Source organism: Salminus brasiliensis, chromosome 2 (genome assembly GCF_030463535.1).
Source record: "Salminus brasiliensis chromosome 2, fSalBra1.hap2, whole genome shotgun sequence".
Classification (NCBI taxonomy): Eukaryota; Metazoa; Chordata; class Actinopteri; order Characiformes; family Bryconidae; genus Salminus; species Salminus brasiliensis.
Genome location: NC_132879.1, coordinates 53,559,477 through 53,581,819, shown reverse-complemented (window position 1 = coordinate 53,581,819; position 22,343 = coordinate 53,559,477). Strand labels below are relative to the sequence as shown.

The 22,343-nt window shown below is 43.3% G+C and overlaps 1 protein-coding gene across 3 annotated transcripts in view; it reads left to right on the top strand.

Moving 5' to 3' along the window:
* Positions 1-22,343, top strand: part of foxp2 (forkhead box P2) — a 120,296-nt gene that overhangs the window by 5,272 nt on the left and 92,681 nt on the right. For 2 of the 3 annotated variants that reach the window (XM_072673168.1, XM_072673166.1), the window contains exons 2-3: positions 3,374-3,437; positions 3,813-3,877. The gene's annotated coding sequence lies outside the window, so the exon portion shown is untranslated. Of the gene's footprint in view, positions 1-3,373; positions 3,438-3,812; positions 3,878-22,343 lie in introns of those variants that run through there. The other variant, XM_072673172.1, reaches the window with a different exon arrangement.

Below are 22,343 nucleotides of genomic sequence, written 5' to 3'. Positions count from 1 at the left end.
TTCATTAAACAAGGAAAAAAGCAACGGTCCCTCGTGGTTGCAAATGCGACTGGCACTGAGCCCACTTGGCACCATGCAGACAGAGAGAGGAAGAACGGGAGAGGGAGGGTGAGCGGGAGAAAGGGGAGGGCGAAGAGACAGGGAAAAGACAACAGTGGCTTGCTTTGCATAGCACCACCACAGAGTGGTTCACTGGGTGAAGCTTAAGTTAAGCTTAATGCCATTTTCTAAAGTTCCCCCAGCACTGCGAAGTGAAAAGGGGCTGTTTCCTGCAAATGCTCACGAAGGGGGTCCAAGAACAGAAAGGCACAATTCCTCTCTTTCCTCTCTTTTCTGTCAATTCCTCTCTTTCTCTGTGAAGGGGGCTTATTTGTAGGGGTGTGTGTGTGTGTGTGTGAAACAGGATATGCCTAGAGGCTGGTGCTTGGCACACTCCTGGTTGCCACGCGTTGAACACCTAACCCCCCCCCCCACACACACACACTCCACCCCCGTCCATTCCCCTTATTGCCCTCTCATCATCTGGTGGTGGGCTCCCACGGCCCTGCTCCAGGCCACGTGTGCCAGGGCTGCATCTGCTCTGCCTGTGGGGCTAATTGCTCCCTACTAAAGTGACTGCATATAGGCTCTTAACCCGCTCCTGAGTCCAATAGCATCAGGGATATCTTCAAACACTTGCGCTCGTTTTTTTTTTTTTTTTTTTTTCTTTGCTCCCACCCGCTCCCTCCGCCTCCGTAAGTTGTGGGATTTGAGTTGTAATCCTGTCTGTGTACGCAGGATGCAACAAATATGCCGTGAAATTAGAGGTTATTCCCCAAATATTCCGCCCGAGCTTTGAAGATTACCGTCATTATTGTGGCACCTCCGTGAGAATCGAGCTGCGCCTGAACTCCTGTGTCCTCACACACTGTACGTGCACCCTCGTGGTGCTCTCCCCGTGATTACTCAACGCACAGATATGTCAAGATGTCCATGTCTGTCATGCTGGCAGGCCGGGTTTTCATTACTTACACACAGCAGTCCTGCCTTTAGGCCTGATTCGCTGCACTCTCCAGCACACACACTGCGCTTGCTACCTGAGTGTTTTTCCTGCCAACGTCAGTGCGCGCGAGGAAGAGGCGTGGAGGAAAAAACAGGCTGTGCTCGGCTTGGCCAGGCCCATGTGGGGCTTCAATGAGGGTCCCTGCAGGACGTTAATCTCCCTGGGCCACGGAGGTATCCTGCCTCTATTTGCCTCCTCTGATTTAGCGCCTCTCCCTCTCCCTGTGCCGCTTTGGAGCGCCACACACCCCTCTCTGATATGGAAGTTCATTAGGGATGTGCCTTTGATGGGCCGGCTTTTCATGTGACGGCGCTCTCAAATACCTTGATGTAGAAGCTTAAAAAGCCATTGTGCTGTAAGCCCTCCTTTTGATGCGTCTTATTTAGATCTGCATAGTAAATCAAGGAGAGTAAATAACGAGGCAGCAGATGGAAGCAAGGAGATAAGAACCAGGCGAACAATCGCATTTGTATTTTGTTATGATGTTGACAGCAGCTAAAATTCACTAATCTTGCGCCACTGATCTGCATTTCAAAGAAATCTCATTTAGCAGTGGGAAGGATAAAGTTCTTTTCATTGTGCTCTTTTTTATTGCATTCTTTGCTAATTTATCTGCCGCAGATTTAACGTTGGGCTTGGGTGCAAGCGGCATGCATGTTGCAAAGGGGGTCTTAAATACTCTGAAAGCGGTAACGTCTAGACTGTGAACCGGGGGTAATTACACGTCCAGTGATGAATAGAAGGAGTTTGAAGACCCATCTTTGTTCGGAGGCCTTGAATTGCTTGACTAACACAGATAAGGGGCATTTGGCCTCTGTCAAAAAATATTGCAGCGACTTTCCCTGTAATACGGGAATGGTATTTACTTTAAAGATAAAAATTATTGTGTACAGTAATCTGACTTGTTAGCATAATGTCTTCTTTGGTCCTCGCAGCCCGGTATGGAGCCGTGGAGGTATTCCTGGCCTCGGTTTGAAATAGTTTATCTTGACTTAGCGCAGCGCTTCATGTAAATATCAGACACTGGCATTATTAGAGCCTATGAATGGCTGATGGAGTGTGTGTATATAATTTGATAGTATTTAGAGATGGCTTTGTATGGAGAATGGAAATGGGTACGGCACCGCAGAAGGCCTGGATGCCGAAAAGTCACGCAGACTAATAGCATTGGTATTGCATTGCTGCCATTTAAATTGTCAGTTTTCACAGTCCAGAGGTGTTGTGGTATTAAAGTCAACTCACAGGCCATTTAAAATGAATGGAACATTAACAAAAAATAATGTTTTGCCAAGATAATTACGCGGTGGGTCCGTCTTTTATGGCATTTCTTTTTCAGTGTTTATTTACACAAAAAAAGGGCTCAGCAGTTACCAATCTAATTTTCCTCTTTTAAATATTGACTGAGAGACTTAAATATACACCAGGCAGCGCACTGTTCGCTGTTTGTGCTAATACACTGAGCATCGTTGCATTAGTGGTTCTGAAAAATATAGCGTAAGCACAAACATTAGAATAATAAACACTTGCAGTGAGAGCATATGGAGGGGAAAGCGCGCCCGTCTTATCGGCCTTGTCCTGATGGCTAAGCCGATAAACAGTGTGAACACTCTTTCCTTAGTGCTCGGTAGCTCTGTAGGTCTTTGCAACACCTCCCCGAACTCAGGCAGTAAATGTAATGGCACTTGGCAGTTTTTGTTTGCAGCAATGCTCCCCGCCCCTTTGTACAGTTCAGGGAGCACATTCCACAGGATCCAGCAGTTGCTAGTTGCCTACAGGGGTCATTGGAATTTTGAGAGGGGGGAAAAAAGCCCAATACAAAAAATCAGGAGTATCCAGGCCGCTCGGTTTAGGAGTGTATGTGGATGTGTGCGCCTGTTCTGTGCCACAGGTTCATGTGTGAAATGCTCCTAACGGAGGAAAAAGCCCGTATCAGTCATATGTTACAACATGAGAGAGTTTCTGAACTGCGCATGCACATATCTGTTAGTGTCAGCAAAAATGAGAGCACTTTGTGGAAAGTTATCGTGCTGCCTTATGCATGCACGGTTGCTTTTTGAGAGGCACAGTAGGCTCTTTTTTTTTTTTTAGGGCAAAACATTTTCCCTTCACTTCTTCACTTATTATTCAAAATCTGATACATCCGAATCTAGGCCTCAGGTACGGAAGCGCTCGTACACTTATATACTGATATGAGGGGTGTTCTTTAATAGGCTTCTGTATAAACTGCTGTATAAAGTTTTTGCTTCTAAAACTTCGAGTAGTTAAATCTCTCCAGCAGTCTTGCACTATAAGCACCTTTGACTAAGTCATATTTGCTGTCTCGTTTGACAGATCCTTTGCATACCCGGACTCCCCCTTCAAAGACGGACATCGGCTGAAAGTTTTTCCCCTCAGGGTGAGTTTCGTCTTCATGCTTTCATCTTTGTACCGCAGTTTTTGACTTACCCCTCGAATGCATTCAGTAGAACAGGCCTGCGTAACAAATGAGCCCCCATTAAATTGATCAGTTGCTTGGCTTTATTTGAGATCTTGATATTTCAGCAGCACCTTTTCTTTCAGATCCCTCTGCTTTGGAGAGTACCACCTGAGCTAACGTGGAAAGTTCCTGATATTGCTTCCGAGAATCTTAGCCTGTGTGATCTTTCTGTATATTTAACAAGCCTGCAAGGAGTATGGAAACAATTGAGTGGCTCAGGCCGAAAAAAAAAAGAAAAAAAAGAAACGTTAATACGTTCATACCTGAATTTCCATTCTCATCTTTCTCCTTCAGGATGAGATCTGGTATGGCAGTTGCACACTGCACAGCCCGAGCACTCTGAAGCCAAGGCAGACGTGGTGAGTAAATGCACTCTTTAAAGTGGTCATTTGCATGTCCCATCGTCTTGTCTCAGTCATAATTGAGATGCATTCTCAAAAAAGTCAGTCCCATTAAATATTCCATCAGCCTCGGCCTGAGAGTAAGTCTAATGACGTGTAGTAGGGAAAACGAAGGGGTTCTGCACGCATCTTCAGTCGTAGGAGGCCCTTCCGTCGCTCTTTCCTAAATTCCTAAAACTCTCAGAACAGTAAAGTGCCCACCACTCACTCTGCAAGTGTTTAATGTTAATGACAAAATGAGCTCATTCAATTGTACATGGTGTCTGAGAGCGGCCACAGCAGGTCCTCTGGCCCTCTCTCGCTCTCTCCCAGGCTTCAGGAGCGGCAGTTTGTCACCAAGTCAGTGCAGAAGAAGTGTGAGGAATTTCCTTACTCACTGATTATGCGACCGCAGTGGCAGAGTTCGTCATTAGCAGTATAGCCCCCTACAGACGCCGTCATACAGAAATTGCCAGACACTGAACTGCAGTCGTGATGAGGGGGGGGGGGAGGAGAAATTCTTGCTTACATGCTAACTGATCTGTGTGATTCTGAGAAGTTGTTCAGTCATGGTAAATTGATTTGCCTTTAATGACTTGATGGACATGATATTATGATTTCTGAATGTTGACGCCGAATGCTGATGCCTTTGAACAGGAACTGCAGGTAGGAGATGTTTGTGCCTAGTTTGTGCCTCTGATTTAGCTCGTTATGCACCACACCCACATGTAAACACCTTACAGTTTATATTAAGCCGCTTTCAAAGCTGGCTTTTCACAAAGAAAGGTGAAAATGAATGGAACTTGCTGCAAACGTGTCGTGCGTGGAGGCATTTGATAATTATGAAAGGAAATTACAGTGTACAGTAATTAGTACAAACCAGAGAGACCCTAACTCACCAAGAATTGCTGTTTGCCACTGCTGGCTGCTGCATTTAACAAGACACAGAATTTACATTCGTCACCAGTGTTATTTTTTTTATACCTACAACACAATAAAATCTCCAAAACCTATTTTGATTGCATTTGGACTATGGGAACTGTACAAGGAAGTTGGAATGTGTGGGTCTGCAAAACATTGCAGAATATTTTTTTCTGATATGTTTTGTGATATAAAAATATTCAGAACATTTTTACCGGTCAAGTCAATAATCCATGTCATGATATTAGTCATGATATGATAGTCAGCCTGTAGTAGATATGTCATGGAAAATCAAAACAGTGCAAATGTTCTTTTTGCAGAAATTAGCCTACATTAAATGCAGGCATGTCCTGTGATGTGACTAATACCCATGCCCACATTGACTATGCTGAAACGTGTCATGAAGTGTCTCCACTGTATTAAAACATGCAGAAAATGATCACAATAATAAAAATATCATTGGTTTCATGAGCTGATGATCTGCACAGGTAGCTAATGTTAGCATTTTAGACTTTTTTGCCTTTACAACACTGGCATCTCTACTGACAGTAGAGGCGGTGGGTGGAGGGGGGTGTGTTTACATTTCCATTTTGATGCCACTGCCAGTCGTTCTGTGGTCTGGCATGCCTTCACGGTACTGAATGGGCTGCGGGATGGGATTTTTAGAGCGTTTTGAGTGACTACAATTAAACTGCATTAAAATATAAATTTATATTGAATATATTAGACTGGGAAATGTGTATTCTGTGGCTTATCTTAAGTATTACAATACATTTTCAAGTATTTAAATGAGTAGACAGTGGCTTTAATATTGGCCTTTAATATTGGCCTCTAATAATGCTCAAAATGCTCAGTACGCAGGTAAAACCATGTGCATATCACATCGCAGTGCTGGATTTACTGGATTTCTCCTTTTTTCCATTCTCTGATTTCTGATATTTCAGTCTTCTCTGCTGATTTCAGCCTGATCTACCTATACACCATCTCTAATAACTCTAATAAATCTGTTGTGCAGAACCGGGTGTTTCTAGCAGTTTTTGTGAATGGAAATTCATGTGAACTGATTTTATGAGGCAAACTTAAAAGAACACACATCATTTTTTTTTATTTCTTTACCATGAAATAAATACCAATGAAACTATCTGACTACATGTGATATAACATCTACCTGTTAAACCAAACCTCCACATCCACGACTAGTGTTTCTTTGAAGTTGCGGGAGTGAAATTCTGCTGAAAATCTTTTTTTCTCAGCCAATAAAAAGTTCAGGCCAGTGATAACGGGCCGGTTGTGGCCAGCTTGATAAAACCAGGCGTGTGGATTTTCATACTGGCGAGGCGCGTACTCGTGTGGCTATCCCACTCCACAGCTCTGCCTCCGCCGAGCTGCAGAAAAGATTAAAGTTTGCCGCGAGGTTGGGTGGCTTGGCTGTAGGCCGAAGCTCATATCCCATGAGTCATCGCTTCACAAGTCTTAGCGCTTCCCTTTTCCCACCTTAAAGAGATTTGAATATTAGTTTTTAATTTGTCGAGTATCCAGTTAAATCTTCAAAGATGAACTCTTAAAGCAGATCTGTTCTGGAACAGAACTCGCCTCATCAAGGCGGGGAAAGAAAGTATAATTGCCCCCCCGACTTCACACCGCCAATGCACACACGTCGCGAAATCTGCTGCAATTAAGACCATCTCGCCCCAAGTTTGAAGACGGCAGTTCGGATGGACAGCTTTGCTCACGGTGCCCCCTTTGAAAATTGATTTCTTGTTCTGGCAGAGCGCCTGTCATTTCCTTCCCAAATGGCTCTTTGAGAGCTCTTCCCTTGCCCAGTGTGGAGAAGTGTAACCTCCACGGAGCTTTGCTCTGGCCACTTGGAGCGGAGAAGATGGGGGATATCAAAGGCGCCGGGCTCCGTCCCCATTGGCAGGTCTCATTGTGTGGCTGATTTGGGATTGGAGAGTAAGGTGGATGGGATGGGATGGGGATGAAGCTAATCTTTATCCCCCATTAACCCTAGCACCCGGAGTGCTCCTGGGATCAGGTCACTGGTCAATCCCCCTTTCACAGCCACCCGGAATATTTTAAACTTAAGCCTTTTCCATGACAAAAAGTCCTTGTCATCAAAGGTTCACTTTTTTTCCCCAGCGGTTCATGGATCTGGTGTTTCTCTCATTCTTAAACTTTCTCCGGTTCATTGTTTTGTCTCCACATTAGAAAGAAGGGGAGTTTTTTTTTTTCTTTTTCTTTTTTTTTTTTTTTTTTGGAGCTTGACCAAGTTTCCGTATTCCTGTTAAACTAGGTTTGGTTAAGGGCTGATAAAGTCATGCTGTGAGCAAATTGGATCTTAAGTGGTTCCTTGTCTTCCTCTCCCAAAGAGCTTTCCTCAAATATGCTAGTAAGTGCTTGTTTTAAAGTAAATTCAGGAAAAGGGCCAGCTGAATACAGTGTGTGAAACATTTGCAGTGTGCTGTACTTTTTAAAGTTTTAGAGGTAGGAAATGCACCTGAACGGTAAACTACAAGACAGTTAAAATAACTCTCTGATTGATGGGTGGAGAATACATTGGGGGTGGATAATATATCACAGTAAATTCTCATTATTGTGATAAATGACTTATGATATTCTTTGATGAGTATATCTTTGTTTATACTGAACAGCAGTGCATGTCGTTAAAGGACTAATGTGTAGGGATGTATGATGATATCCGAATATCAGTATCAGCAGAAAATTTAAAGATATAGACCTGATAAAAAACTGTAGACGACAACAAGCATATAATAACGACCTATATTCATATGCCGTATTCATAGCCTTGTTAAAATGGCTTTACCGTTTGTTTTTTCTGTTATTCTTTGTAGCAAAAACAAAATCATGATAATCCTACAGGAGAAGGCAAGTAGAAAAGACTTTGGAAAAAAATTCCCAAGAAATTCTGAAATCAAGATGAGATGAATCACCTGTGTAGGTGCGTTTACAAAAAGTCGAACGAGGCAGCTTCTCGTTTCCTGAGATCTATAAGAAAACATTTTAGGAGCGAAAGGAATAACCCTGAAATTCAAGAGGCCGGTTTAGAAATCAGGGAATTTACAAGCCAGTTTAATGCTTGGATTCCCTCAGTTCAGTATTTTGCAGTAGTATACCATTGTTATGTATTACCACGGTATGAAAATTGAGGGTTATCATACCATGTACATTTGCGTAATACTGATATTAGAAAAAATGCAACCCAACAGAGATTCCCTTCAATTTGGTCTATTTATTAGACTTTTAAAAACCATTAATAGAGAAAATAATCAGCAGATTAATTCATAATTAATCCAATAATCATTAGTTAAAACGCTTCACCTTATGTTACGTTCATCTACTTCTATTAATGCATAGTTTCAAGCTTTAACTCTAGTAAAACTTTTGTTTAACCAAAAAAAGAATACCTTCAGGGTCAATGCATAATAATAATAATAATAATAATAATTGTTATGATAATAGGAAGAATTGTAAAATACCATACACTGTGATAGCATCAAATTCTTGCTTGTCATACTGTGAAAATCTGACTGTGTATAATAGAAATGTCTTCAAGTATCACTGTGTTATATCTGTGCCGTATCGCCCACACTGAGGAGAATGAACAGTTGCCATGAGAATAAAGTTACAAAGGAGAGTCTGCGCCTTGCTGCCATCACTCCTGATGGAGGAGACAGACTGACTCAATGAGGTTATTGATCCAGTGGGGAGCTATGCTAATCACCATCCTGAATGGACTGAGATTCAGTGTCCTTCACTGCGACTTCTAATCCAGCTATCTCACCCCCAAACCACAGCATCACAGTCCTCCTGAGAGCTGCAGGCCAGAGCTACAGTTCTCTCAGTACCTCTGATAGAAGAGCATCCGTAGCGCACGTTTTGTCAACCGGACGCTATCACATTTCCCTGTGTTATTCCTACTCTCTGCCTTAATTGGAAAAAGCGTGGGTGCGAAATCCCAAACGGTGGAATTTTTCCAAGTGCCTGCGATGATTGTGAAATGGGACCCCGTTCAGGCATGACATCAGAGCGGCCTGACACAGCGCTCACCCCGTTATTCCAGGTGGGGGGAATTATGGAAGCGCTTTGCTTGAAGGTGATCATGTCCAATGAATTGGTCTCACGCCGCCTCGCCCTAGCTGTGTCGTCTAGCGTTGATTATCTCAACAGCACTGAAGTCCCCTGTGATCAGCACAGTCATGAAATGGATCACGGTCTGCAGCAGGCATGCCTGGCTCTTGAGGTGTACTGCCGTTGGGTGTTGTGTTGTTGAGTTTGTGTAGAGTTTGATTATACTGGCTTATCCACAGTATCCTTTAGTGCTACTTTTGTGGGTGTGGTAGATATGTATATTTTCTGGGTTTAGCGTCCACCAGATTTTCCGCATTGGTGATCTGAAGGACTACGCCAAGCAAAATAGCTGCATCGGCATTGAAGTAAACCTAAATTGCTGTATAAAGCATCTCATATAATAAGTACTCTATTAGCTACAGTGGGTTTCTTCGAATTCTTAGTTTTTATCCACTTTGAAGCAACTGAGTCTGAAGGATTTTGGCCTCCTGTGGAGTTGTAAGACTCTCAGATTATATGAATAATTGGCCACAAAGAAGGTTCATATAAATGTAAATTAGATTAAATTAACCCGGTCTCATTTTTCCTCTTCTCACAGTTCAGCTCCACAATATAAGACTGTGTTTGTTTTATTTTTTTCTTCATATAAGCAATTTAGATGTTTTGTGTACATAGCTTATTCCACATTTGTGTTAGAATAATTAATGGCTTTATTTAGTGAAAGTTGCCTTTCTCCTTGAGTTGCTTTGAAAGCTCTGTTTTGAAATACTTTCTTTCCCATTTGAGCGCGCCGAGTCAAGTCGCAGTCATTCAGAAGATTTTACTACAAAGGAACAAGCCCACTGCTTTGTTCTCTGTGATCATTTGATCGCGGCTTGAAAAGTGATACAGCGGAAACAGTAGTACTAGAGCTTGGAATTTGGCTTCCCGACCACAAACCACAAGCCTACACAATATAAGCGCGTCACGGCTACCTGACTTGATGGAGCGGTGTGAAAGTGTGTGTCTGCGACGTCGCGCAGACGAGATGTCTGCACTGAATCGGGTCAGAAGCCAGCCTAGAATGTGGACATGTGGATATTTGTGTATATTTCAGTGTGTGTGTATTTCAACACCATTTAAAAAAAAAAAAACACCAGCTGCCCCTTTTTAGATCTTTAGAAATGCCCAAAAGGACTGAAATATGGAGGATCTTCTCACGACAGTGCCAATATATGTGTGTGTGTGTGTGTTGACAAACATAGAGAACACTTGAAATGGGGTTTCTGATTACTCTAGTCGGCATGTACTTCAGCACCCCTCCCTTCTTGAAAGCAGTGCCTCTGGGCCAATTGTGTGGTCACAGTAGCTGACTCTGAGGCTCGTGGAGTGATGTTGACTGGAGCAGCCAGAGGGGAGTCATGTGAGAGGACTCCAGTCTGCATAAACATGCCGTTTCAGCAGCACACACAGAGACAGGGTGTCCTCTGGCCCAGCTCACCTGTGAAGACCTGTCCTTTAAAAACCTCTGTCTATAACTAACCCCCTTATTTCTCTCTCACGCTCTCTCTCCTTCCCTCTCCCTCTCCCTCTCGTTCTTTCTGTCTTCATCAGAGTGACTTGTATTTTCCAAGCTCCACACTTCATGTCATGTAAAAGCTCTTGAGTTGTCTTGGCTCTGCCATCACTCAGTGTCAGGCCACTCACCTGTGTTTTGTTGTACATGAGCCATTCCACATTGTCCAGGGAGCGCAACTCTCTCGTTCACTTTCTGCCTATCTCTCTCGCGCTCTCCCTCTTTAAATCCTCGCTGGGGCCCGACTGATGTGAGACGTCTGTAAGCTTCTGATGAAACTTCTGATAACCAGTTTAATATGTTCTGTTTAATACGGCCACACTTTAAGCGGACTTCAGTTACACAGAGGTTTACAGACTGAGATGAGTGTTGCTGGACCAGTTATCAGATGTTAGGGTTCGTTCGTTTTCCCTCGGACATGGACTAGTTGTGGACTAAATTATAGTGCTGAAAGTGAATCATTGGAAGGTGTTTTTAGAAATAGGCCCTTGTTCTGGCGAACTGGCTCTAAGGGTGTGTTTATGCTCATCAGCTTTGGTTTGATTAAAATGAACCCTGGTGCGATTTCTCTTTTAGTGCGGTTCAGTAGAGTAAGTGTGAATGCTGCCTTTCGAACCAAAGGCATCTAAACGAACCAAAAGCAGGATGCAATTTCGCGAGATGGTTGTGTTATAGGTGTTTTTGCAGCTAGAGTTGAGCACAGCTGGGCTGTGTCCCAAACCACACACTACCAAACTACACAGTATTTCAAAACTAGTCACCATTATTGCAGAATCTAATGATGTGTGAATTGGGATGCAGCCACAGTAACGTGAAATTTACAGCTTTAACAGTATCGTTGTTCCATTGCAATTAACTAAAGGTACATCAACAGCAAAATCGTGGTTCAACCCTCTGGAGCCTACAAATTTTCTGTTTCTCAATGTTTTTTTATTAATATATTTGCAATAATACAGCGCAGAAATACGATTCAAACATCCGTAGAGCACATCTGAAGTTATGAACCAATGAGAAGACAAGTCGACACACAATTTTGTGCGTCCGTTTATACACTGTTTTATTCATACTTTCCACCAAGAGCACCAAAACAATTCACCCACATGAGTAAAGTCATATTTCACAAGAAATATGACGAATTTCTGAAATTTGACTTAAATTTTCAGGTTTCCAGTCAGATTACCTCTTCACACAGTGCTCTAGGTCACATTGGGTGTCATTATAGAAAGAGCTGAGATTGTTGTGAACATTTTGATATCAAACACGTGGGTATTAATCTCATACACAAGTGCCTTTTAAGGTGAATTAAGGAAAAGAGGCAAAATAGAGACAATGCCCACAGACTCTAGAGGGTTAATACCTAGATCACAAAGATGTGATCGACTGCAAATATGTCAGAATGAACACAAAGCAAATCAGGACTACATTTCCTTGCTTGATCCGGACCAAGAGAACCGAACCACAAGTATTAACACACCATAAAAGTCCTTCATTATATGGATATTTCACCATTGAAGATGGAGCTTCCCTGTTTTCATGATTCCTGTTAATTAGCTCCTATTTCTCTCTAATTTTAGTAGATCATTTTTCTGACATTATCCTATAAAGCTGTTACAATACAAAACTAACGATGAGTCACTAATCTGTTTCATCAGCCTAAACTGGGCCAGTTTTGCTGATAAACATCAGCTGATGTTACCGCCCGTCCAATATATCAAGTCGCGCCCTGCTGCTCACTCTTCCCCTCCTCAATCTCTCTATCCTCTCTCACTTGCCTCCTTTCTCCAAACCCCATCTCCATCCCTTAATCCACTCTCTCTCTCTCTCTCTCTCTCTCTTTCATTCACCAGCCCCCCACTCACTCCTGTCTGAAGCATAGTTCCTTCTGCTGCTCCAAACACACACACACACACACATACAGCCACTCAGACGCACACACATACGCCTCAGGCTTTAATGCAGACTGACGCCGCTGCCACAGGACTGATTGAAACTCATGTCTCAAAGTTGCTAATGTTCACTGGACCATTTTATTGAAGATAAAGTAAATAAAATAGGTTGCCTTATGAGAGTTCGCCGAAATAGACTGGAATGATCTGAAACATACACACACACACACACAGAGAAGAAGACGTGCGGTCCCGATCGTGATTGGCTCGTAGCAAACTGAAGAACGAGATGAGGCGTTTTCTGGAGGTGTGAGTTACGGAGGGAGGGAGCTGTTTTTTATGGGCCAGGAATTTCACAAGTCCAATGTTTTTTGAGAGGTCTCGGAGAAAGCAAACGCTTCGATTTAAAACTCCCTTTCCAAGGAATGCCAAGCGTGAATTTACTGAAAGTGTGTTATTGTTCAGTCTCTGAGCCCAGTCATACTTCTCAGGTGATGTAATTCTGCCCGCATTTTCGTAAACCCTTGTTTGCAGCGACATGACACATCAAATGCACTGCAGTGCACTGTACTGTTCTGTTCTTTCCTCGCAGCTCAAGAGTGAAAAGTTAGCGTACCCAGCGTGGGACTCCTTATAATTGCTTTGATGGTCTGCAGGATGCCTTGCGCACAGATCGTAGAGCATCGTTGCCTCGACCGCGCTTTTTGTTCTTCGTATAAACGACTTAAAAAGTATAGGGACACCAGCTTGACTGCGCTTCAACCGAATCAAAGCAGCAGTCTCCAATTTTTTCGGCCAACGGCCCCTCGTTAGATAAGCCCTATGTTAATTCTTTAAGCCTTTGAAACCACTCCATTTTCCGTAGATTTACATTCATGCAAATTTGAATGTAAAACCGTTTTCCAGTGAGGTTTCCAGTCCTCCACTGGAGGCAAGGAGCACTTTTTTCCGATTTGGAGGTGATTTCCTTTGGGCTGAGGAGTGGTGTAGGTGACACAGTAATACATTACCATTGTACTCAATAATAAATATTCTACCAGCTCCTCCTCAGTCTGCTGGCCCTGAATGCTCTGGTGCGGCGTGTGTATTGTGGAGAGCGCTAGGTCATTCTGAATTCACTCTCTCCGCCTTTTGTCAAACATTTCAGTGCTTTGATAGTTTTCTCATTTATTTAGTGAATAGTCGATGGGGGGAAGAAAGAGAGAGTTTTTACATTATGTAAATGATGGAACGGTTCCTATAATCTCTCACATATTCATCACGGCAGACATAGGGCCGAGTGATACTGGCCTCCGTTTTGCCATTGTTTGGATTTCTATCCTCTTTTCTGTTCTGCTCAATGCCTTTACCAGGATTTAATCCAGCCCACCTTCCACTATGACAATGTTTACTAGCTATCATTCAATAAGCACTCGACTGGCTCAGTGTTGGCTTTGACTGCAAGCGGTGTAAGAATGAAGGTATTGTGGTATGTATGTGTGTGTATGTGTGTGTGTGTGTGTGTGTGTGTGTGTATTCATGCCAATATGGACATGCTTGACTGTGGTGTGTGACACGCTGTCAGTGTGAACAGTTGATACGTGTGTAGAGGAGATTACACTCTCTGCAGAAATATTGTGACAACTGCATCAGTGTCTGATACTGCTTTCATTTTAATTACAGTATGCATTAACCCTTTAGAAGTTGTAGTAATAACAAAAGCATGCTGTAATTGGATGTTAATTCGTTCCTACTCGTAGCGCCATCAAATTCCATCAAACGTGGGACATGGGAAAGTAAGGCAGGATCTCATCTGGTCACTCTGGGGGTGCATGGTCATGAAAAGTATGGACAAAAAATCCAGCAAAAGTGAAAGCGCATGGTAGCACCAGGTGCAAACACCAAGCTCTTCGAAGTGATCTGGAGCTCTGCATTGATTACCGATCAGTCAGATGTGGTCTGATCATTTTATTGAGCACAACGAGTAAACATCCACCACATTTGATCAGTAATCAATGCAGAAGTCTGCGTAATTCCACAGAGCCTGTTTACATCCAGATAGTACCTGGATATCTCCAAAGGGTCCTTTTACTTTTCTGGCAACTTTGCTCTTGCAGGTATATAGTATGTCCATTGTATCATTGACCATATGGACAGGTTTGTGTAGGTGTGTGCGTGTGCGCATGTGTGTGTATATATGCACGCACACACCTACACTGTACGCTGTATGCATATAGCATTAACCTCTCACGCTTGGGAAGTTGTCTGTCTGCTGAACAACAAACTGAAGCTCCTAACACTGGGTAATTATTAGCTTTAAGTAGGGATTAGAATGGAAATGTTGACAGCAAATTGGCTTTTAGCATGTGTTTCATGCACCTGGGTGTGGATCAGAGACAGTAATACACAGAGGCTCCGCTAACGACCCAACGCACACCACACCACACACACACACACATACACACACACATGCACACCCCAAGCCAGGGACACACAACACTCTCTGTTTCTCTCTGGCTGAACCCTTCCTTTGTGAAAGCGTGCATATGCCGACTAATGAGCTTTTCTAAATATATAATTTACCCACTTTTCCACCAAGATGAGGTGTTTGTCGGGCTTTTTTTTTCCCTCCTCTTCAAATTGTTTTCCTTTCATTGCCTTGACAGCGGAGAGGATTAGCGCTGTAGCCGCTAACAACCATCAACGTGTTTTTACTGTTGTCACGTAGTGTTTTTTATCTCTTTCACCCCCCTCCCACTGTCTCTCTATCTCTCTCTCTCCTCCTCACTCTCTCACTCTTTCTGTCTGCGTGCTCCATGTTAAAATGAAAAACAATCACTTTGACCTCCAGTGGCCCTTTTTGACATACAGTCAGTTAAATGGTTTGTAAGACGTTTAATTACCAAATGGTATAATCGTTCTTCATCTCATGATTAGATGTATAATATTAAGTGAATCGCCTCCCCTGAGTACAGTGCTTCACAGATCAATAGATTTAGAGCTGGGAGGGGGTTCTTCTGGGCCTTAAAATGAACAGGAAATCTCCCCGTGATGCTCAGTGGCACAGCGGTTCTTCATTTTTATGTAATTAGCTTTTATATGTTTCATTAAATGCACATTTGAACTCTTGTATAGGCACAGTATGAGGAGGGGGTGCTGATTGTCCTTTCAGGGCCTTTTTCTGGTTGTTTGCAAGTTTGTGGCTTCATTTAAAGCATGCAGACGTCTCCATAAACATGTTAGTTATTTGTTTGTTTGTCAAATTTTCCCCTTTTTTCCCCTAATTTGTAACTGCGATAATCCTCGTTCATAGCTCCACCTAGCATTAGTAAAGCTCCCGACACTGGGAGGGTAAGGACTTAGCATGCCTCTCCTCTGATACATGCAAATCTAGCCCCCTCTTTTCCAAACTTCCACTGGTGTAGCATTGCCAGGCTGCCGACACACTCCGCGCCGGCTCCTCAGGTCCACTGCACCAGCTGACAGACGCCTGTGCCGGCTAGCATCACTTTTAGAGGGATGAAGGGAGAGAGCACGACCAATTGTGCTCTCTAGGATTCCGGTCGCTGATGGCAAAGCAGCATAGCTCGAGATTCTTGCAACTTGCAACCCCCGGGGCATAGTGGTAGCATTCAAATTTGGCAGAGCTTTGGGTCCAAGCCTCTTTTGGACATTGACATTGCCACGGAGAAACTCCCTTAGATTGAGAGGAAGAAAACCCTTGAGAGGAACCGAGACTCCCGGTCGACTCCAGATAGCACAGCAGATGGACCGAAAGAGTGAGATAATGGAGAGCTATGGCTAATCTGACAGCGAGACATGAGTTATGAGAATGTGAGTGAGTGTGAGGCTCAAGACCATGCTGGTTAAACAGTCATATGCACAGCAATGCAGTATCTAGAGTAGTGTGAATGAATCAGTGGGAAGACCCAAAGCAAGACAGCATCGCAGCAGGACAGCATTGCACCATTTCTTTTGGTGAAGACTTCACAAGACTGCATCTGCTCCATTTAGCAACCGTGTGTAGACTCCAATTTCCCTTGAAGATGGGTGTCATTATTACCTGCTGTTTTATAAGCAACTAAGAGACTCACACACGTTCTTTATTTAGAAGCTCATGAACACTTTCCCTCAAACAAGCTAATACTGGAAACATGTGGTGTGGTTTTTGTCTCTTTTTTTTTTTATTAGCTGAAAGTAAATATTGAACCGCGCACTTCTTGGAGATCATGCCTAAGAAGATGAGGAAATGCGCTCGCAGCACTTGAGGAATGCTCAGAAACATCACATGATGGCACTGTTTCCTTTTTTCCTCACCCAGCCCCCTTGGCTGCAGCAACAGGGTATGTTTTATGTAGGCTGAGTGCACTTGAAAAGGCAGGAACTTCAAGAGTGCCAGGGGCTCCTCAATCCATGTCCCAGGGCAAGCGCCTCTAAATGCACCCAGCGTGGAAGCACGATGCCGAGCCACAGAAGCACAGCTCCAAAGCACGGCTCACCCACAACCTCCCAGCCCTTTACAGTGTCTGTGAGCAGCGCACAAGCGCTGGAAGATTGCTGCGAAATCAGTTTTCCGGCACAGTTTGCTGAATATTTTGTCATGTTTATTTAAAGCACTCACTTTGGTCTATTTTGCCGTGCTTTATGATTCCGCGTAATTGTTTTCTTTTCATTTGTAATTTTAAAAAAGGCGTGTCAACACTTTTCGAGGCTGGAATATTCGAGTTTTATTTGAGCAAAGCGGCTTAAGCCTCAGGATGTTTATACAGATTACGCTCGTGTTTGATTGATGACACCAGATAATTGTTTTTTTGGCAGTGGATTAGCTGCACATAGTGTATATTGTAGCTACACTGCTGAAGCAGGCGAAAGTAAAGAAAGCCTGGTGTGCTCCCGTAGCCCCATATTCCGCCTCAGCCCAGTCCGTTTCGGGATTCCACTGTTCATTTTCTGCACACGTCTCGTACAACAGGAATTCTGTGGTTATTCACCCGGTTAAATTAATTAAATCAGATTCCTCTGATGCTGCCAGGCGTTCTGATGATAATTGCATCAACACGCCGAAGCATAATAGGGCTGAAAGTGTTTCTAAGGTGACAGTTCATTTTACTCTGAATCCACCGCTCCAGTAGTGAGACCACCGGCCCGAACTGCCTCAGCTGTCCTGGACTGGGTTCACACGCTGCGTAACGCACTGGCAGATTCAATTAAGAAACAACAGTCAGAATCATTTCAATAATGGCTATTCATATCCAGCGTTGCCCATGCCAAAGTGCGGAGCATTTTATTGAACCCGGAATATGAACTTAAACAAGTCCAGCATCGCACGAAACTGCGGGGGAGCTAATGCACTTCTCCATTGTAGCTGTACTTTACTGTACGTGAGACAAAACAGCAGTGTGAAAAATTGCTGCAGTTACGTTTCAGTGCAGCGCTAATCATAAATAAAGGTGGGAGTGTAATTGAGTGGCGTGCATAGGGGAGGCTGAGGAGGGATGAAAAATGGAACGCTGTATACTGGTAAATAGATAATCACACAAAAGTAATTGAGGTTTTCAAACCCCAATCTACTCTGCCAGCGTGAGCTCGTTTGCATGTTAATCACGAAAGCGATTTCCTTCATCACAAGGAAGTCCGCACTCTTTCATAACCAGCTTTTAATTGCATTTAAAATGTCACAGAGGTGGAACATGTGTAATTTAGCCATAACTGTGTCCAAATTAATGGCCTCTGCACAGACGTTCCATTCAATAGGCCCGGATGAGTCAGGCCGGTCGGCATTTTTATGATTTCTATTTTTTTTTTTTTATTATTATTATTTATTGGAAATGCGCTTTCGTTGTGCATCTCTCCAGCGATGCAGCCGGCGTCTGCTTCCAGAGTTTATTTGACGTTAAGCTCCAGATAGCGTTTAGTCTGGACAGCCGGGGTGTCTGCGCGTACGTATACCTTGAAGTTTGCGAAACGTCGAGTAACGATTGTCTGGAAGTTAACAAGGGGGAAATGGAGGAGATTAAAGGAGGGTGAAAAAGTCAAAGGACTAGATTTAAAGAATGAAAAAAAAAGTTTATTTTCTTTCATCACCAGGTGTTCTCGCACATATAAATTACTGAGATGATGTTTCCATAACACAGCTTAGGGCACTCCAGAGAGCCAAACCTGCAAAACAGACCTATTTAATTTTTCATGGAGGAGGACCATCAGGAGCAATAAGCCAATATTCTTCTTCCCGTTTTCCAGATGCTTTCTCAAGCTCTGCATCTTTCCAAACCCCAACCCATACTTTTTTTCCCCCTTTTTTTTAAGGAAAAAAAGCAGTTCTGCCGAGACCCACATGAAAGGGGAGAACTGTTGAAATGTTAATTTTACCATCTGCTGTTGAGGCCTGCTACCTTTGTGTGTATGTGTGTGTGTGTGTGTGTGTGTTGGTGTGTATGTGAATGTGTGTGTGTGTGTTTCTCTCTCGCCTTAAATTCCCAGTGGTTCTGTTCTGTTTTATGAATGTGCTGGTATTTTGGTTGTTTGAAGTTCTGGATCTGGGAGCTGGAGAGTCAGACTTAGAAGAGCAGAATGCCACGAGGAGTGACACAGCGATTAGCCTGGCATCATAGCCCTGTTAGTGCCTGTCCCTCTCCCACTCCCACCATGCTACCGTCTGTCCCTCACACTTACTGTCTGTTCTATTTCTCAGTCCCTCCCAGACACTCCATTGCTCCCACACACACTTAGCGACTCAGCTGAACCCTCCTTCTCGCTTTAGTGAGTTCGGACGGAGATAGTGCTGAGTAATGTCCTCAGATTGACTATCATTCAGCATTTTTTTAAAGCAGGCGTGTCCCAGTGTCCCACGGTAGACATGTCAAAGTATCCGACCATAGTCTGCATCGATAAAGCTGGAGAACCTGTGTTTTCTGAGGGCTGAAAGTATATGCTGAAAGAAACCAAGACATCTTTTTTTTTTTTTTTTTTTACGAAGGTAACCTTAAGCTCCGTCCACATGTCCACAGATTCCCTCCCTCTGTTTTTAAAAATATCTCTGTCCAGAGATAAAAACTCATGCTAGCTCTGCATGGGGCGATAATAGCTCAAAAAGGAGACATCAAAAAATCAACAAACGAGGAAGAAACACAGGCCTATTCCCAAACTACACACTACTCCCTATATAGTCTACTGTGAAAGCCAAAAAATATAGGATTATATATCTGTAATAGAACAGATTTACATGTATTTATATGTCAAAATCTGAGGACTAGTGGCATCTGTGTGTAGGCACTGTAGTTTTATGACTTATGTAGTTGACTAGATATTAAAGATATAGCCAGAAACATGCATGCATAGTGTTTTCATAAAGCTTAGTCTTTCCCATCCACCCTGACATCCAACACTGACAACAGAATTGAAAAAATCTCCATGTTGGAGAGCGTTTACGAAAAGCTTCATGTTTAATGACCAGAAATGATATTTTCTTATGGACAGGAGGCCAAAACACAGACAAAAACCTTCTGTTTTTATATAGACAGATACACTGTATAAACACTGCTGTTAATATCACCCAGATAGAAACCATATTTCCATTAAAAAAGGAGCGTATACCCAGTTCTATGTATGTTTTGTATTCAGAGATGTATTATAAAGTAATGTGTCATTTGAGTTTGTGCTTCAATACAATCAACTGACACATGGCACATTGTAGTATAGACTGTGTATCAGCCAGTGCTAGCTAGACAATGAATGCCCTCTGGGTTCACTGGGTTAACACTGTAAAATTCTCCCCACTTAAAAGTTTGTCTCCAAGCGGCCTTTGCTTCTCCACCCATTACTCTGACAACTGGCAAAGAAACGGAAGAAATAAACAAACAAATCAAAGAAATTCCTGCCAAGTCCGAGTTAGAAACCCGGATTCCTTCCGAGCGATTTTCTCCTCATTCTGGCTGAAGTTGTCACTTTTTTTCTTCCCCCTGTTTTAAACCACGTTTTATCTGGTCTGCTAGCGAAGCTCTGGCCAAATGGACAGATTCCATCGTGAGATTTGATAGTTGGCAATTAGGCCGAGACATCCTGTAATGCGACTGTGTGCAGAGTTGCAGAGCGTTTGCCTTGGCCGGGGTCTGATTGTTTAGTCTGCTCTCATTGTGAACCCGCACTGTTTCTGAGTAGCAGTTGACGGTTGTTTGCAAAGTGCTGGGGAAAATGTGAGAGGCCACTGCTTGCCTGTATTTATTTATTTTTCTCTGTCCTTGGGACTGGAATCTGATTTGTGTTCATGTTGCCCGATTCCTTTGGAGCATATTTGTCTTTTGTAAATGCGGCTGCTGAAACGTAGACTTTGCATGACCTCACCGTGCAGCCTGTATTTCATTAATGACCAGCTCTGTGGTTTGGGGAGAAGAATATTTTTCATATGACACCGCCTTGCATTAGTGCAGAGCAGCAGCTGCAGAAAGCCCAAAAGCAGCCAATTTTGTGGCTTTGAAAGGTGTGAAAAGTTCAGCTCCCCATCGCAAGATCCTTGCATTTATAATTTGCGTGTGCGAATGTGTGTGTCTTAAATCGGAACTACCGTAGACTTGTAAAAAAAAAAAGGGGGGGGGGGGGTCACCTGCTAATGAAACAACATTTGCCTTTCATTCTTAGGGCAGCTTGTCAAAGAAATTTGGACGGCGGCCCATGTAACAGCACAGCACTCTGACATTTGGCTTTTTCCTGCTGAGCACTTGTGAGTATTGTCAGCTTAGCTGGCGCTTGGATGGTTTCTACACACTTAACCCTGAAAAACAACCTGTTTCCACACCACGTCGGCAGATGCGTCCACACCGCATCTTCAGATTCGCTTCAGGAATTGTTGAACACTTTCAAAGCAACCCTTAACTGAGCGCACAGCATGCAGCCTGGAGAACTTGTGCGCCTATACGTCCGCAAAAGTGAGCTAGAGACTAGTAGCCGTGCCTTGCTACTTGCAAAGTATTGAATGTCCTGCAGGAAAGCCGAGATTTGTCCGGGCCAAACAAAAGAACCCTGTTCTGGCCCCTTCTCCTGCTGTTCTGCTCTTCTTCGGACGGGGTCCTGTCATGATTACTACATGCGAGTAGCAAAAGCTTTGTGTTATTCCAACACGAGATATGTCACGCATATTTCTGCGGCCATCCCGGTTATTTATTGTGGGGCCTGTTTGTATGCTGGCATTCAGAGTTCCGTTGTTAGTTTAAGGCTTCAGTCGGAGCAGTGGGGAAGATGGAGGCCGGCCATCAAGCCTCAGTGAATCCGAACAAAGGAGGGATTACCTAATAGTCCAGCTATGTATTTGAAGTCGAGTCTTCTGTTTGTTTGGGGAGGTGGATGGTGTATGTGCTTTTAGATGGCCCGGCAGCAGCTGTTGGGCACTTTTAAACTGTCAAGAACATCCCTGTTTTTGTGTGTGTGTGTGTGTGTGTGTGTGTGTGTGTGTGTGTGTGTGTTTCCATCACCCTTTTTTGGAATAGGCTGGGGAAAAAAAAATGTCTGTGCCGTGTTGAACTCTTAAGCGGAATAGTGGGGAAAAAATAAGTCGTAGGTGTCTGGGAGTGGGAATAAGCAGCATAGCCAGAGTGTGATTGAGTGTGAGTTTCGATGTGAAAATTAATATCGCCCACGGTTCTAACTTTCACAACTTTCTCAGATGCTCCCGTGTTCTCCAGGGGAATGATGCTTGATTTGCTTAATTCAGATATGTTCAGTTATAAAAAACAGAAAAAGAAAAAGTTGCTGTAATATAATATGTTTGCATGTGTGTATATATATATGTGTGTGTGTGTGTGTGTAGGTGGCTGAAAATATCAACACTATCACAGAGTATGTGGTTCAGTATCATCTGAGTAACTACAGTTCCTACAAAACAATATCAACTGCAGAAAATCTATTAGTTACATGTCAAAGCGCAGAGAAGCCAATACGAGGAATGTTGCACAACAAAGAGCCGTGGATGCGCAAGCTTCAACTTCCAGTGGCTTATTATACAGTATGTATGTTTTCTGTAGAT